The following is a 2169-nucleotide window of genomic DNA, read 5'->3' as shown; positions in this document are numbered from 1 at the left end:
TCAAACTCTCGTGCTTTGTTGTCTCTAACACTTTAGGGCAAAAAGTGAGCTAAGAAAAAATCGACAAACTCATCCCACACTGAAAGAGGTGATCATGTTGGTCTTGCAAAAATCATGGTCTCATACCATCCCCTTGCCGCATCACACAAACAAACAGTTGCAAACTACACCATCTGAGTAGGAGAAGAACCTAGACCTCGAAATATCCATGACTCTTCATCTATGAAAGCTTGAGGGTCCTCATGAATCTATGAGCTGCTGAAAGTCAGTGGTTTAAGCTTTGTGAATGCATTCAAGGAAACCTCAAGCCCAGTGGGCTAAACAAGTGGCTGCTTATGCATTCTGCGCTATCCTGACTAGTCTAAAAAACTAGTTGTTGTTGCCTTCATTCCCCAACCGCATGAGCTAATTGTCGCAATGTTTCGTGCATATTTTTCATATTAGCAGTTAATTGAGCAAGTGTTGGGTTCCCACGAGTAGCTCTAGGAACCTCAACATTTGGCATTCCACCACCCCTACCATGTCTTCCTTGACCATGACTGCCGCCACGTCCATGGTCCCTCGGGGCTACATTTTGGGGTTGAGTAGAAGTCTCATCAGAAATTGAATCACTAGCATGTCTATTCCTGGGTGGCATATTGACCTATGAAAAGAGTAAGGATCAAGGATTGAAATATCAAGAACAAGAAAGGCAAGCCTAGAATCAAATACACTAAGACAACAAACTCTAGTCTAACAATGGATTGTCATAGCCTCTTGCATGTAAGTTGTGCCTGGGTACACAAGTTACGAAAAAACTTCCATAATAAACCACATAATGTAGCGATATGACTTATCAACCAAGGCTTTGATACCAACTTTGTCACAATCCACACTTGGACTATGATCGTGATAAGTGCTATGCATACGTTATTTGTATATTAAAATCACATAGCAATTATGTAATTTTTTTTCTCTTTTACTACTTATTTTGGGTTAAAACAATAGGAACGTAGCTTTTTTTGAGTTTTTATCCAGAAAATGCTAAAATTCATCAAATTATAGTAATTTTAGTTGTATTTTTGGTAGAGATACAATAGAGGTTTGGAAGAGGATTGAAGAGTTGGAATATCGCGTTGAGTACGATCACCTCGCTTAGCACATCAGGACCGCTCAGTCCAAGAAGCCCACTTACCTCAAGAAGCCACCTTGGAAGCAAGCTGTCACATGCAAGTGCGCTAAGCGTGCATCCTGTGGCTTAGCGCATGGTCACTTAATCTAGTTGGACATGTGTGCTTAGCGTGAGCATTGCACTAAGCGCATAAAGGCGGTTCTAATTGGCCGTCAAGTAGGAAGATATTTGGGAAACAAAACATCCATTCATTCATGCAATTTCCTTCAACGTGAAGCAAGGAAAAATAGAGGGAAGAAAGCACAAGCAATCAATGGAAGAAAAATCTATTTTTGGAGCTTTGGTCGATCCGTTTCATTCAATTTCTCTTCCATTTCATCTCACCTTTTATATTTGTAAGCTTCTCATGACAATGAGAGGCTAAAACCCACCATTGTTGGGAGCTCTGCAAACCAAACTCTCTTGATGCAATGATTTTAACTATCTATTTAATGTTATGTTGATATTATTGTTCTTTTTTGTGTTTATTATCATGTCTATGGTTTGATCATCTATTCTCATTTAATGTTTTGGGATTTAGACATTGGGAAATGTTCACATTCTAAGAACTTGAAAAGAACATCTAGGGGATCCATATCTAGGGATAAAATGGCATTGTTTAGCCAGATTTATGCATCTCTGCTTGTAATGCAATTTTTTTTAATATAACTCTTAAGGGATTAGGAGCGATATTAGGTGATTTAGGCTCTGTTACTTGAGGGATCATGATTATAATAGGTTAGTGGATGTGGGTAATAATTAGTTTAATATTTGTCAGACCCTAATTTCGTCTGAGGACTATCATTTGTCAACGTTTTGGTTCTTGCTAGACGAATTGAGCTGTTCGACGCCAGTCGCTGCGCAAGACAAAAGGTTATTCGGTGTTTCGGTAAAGAATGTGGAAAATACCCAAAAGGGAGGGTAAAAGGGTCATTTTGAAGCTTTTTCTTACCCCTAGCTCGCCCAGGCTAGCCTCTGGCTCGCCTGGGCAACCAAATAGCTTAGGGGTGAAGAAACCA

Source organism: Glycine max, chromosome 18 (genome assembly GCF_000004515.6).
Source record: "Glycine max cultivar Williams 82 chromosome 18, Glycine_max_v4.0, whole genome shotgun sequence".
Classification (NCBI taxonomy): Eukaryota; Viridiplantae; Streptophyta; class Magnoliopsida; order Fabales; family Fabaceae; genus Glycine; species Glycine max.
The sequence above is the reverse complement of the archived record's forward strand: the minus strand, read 5'-3'. Positions refer to the sequence as shown.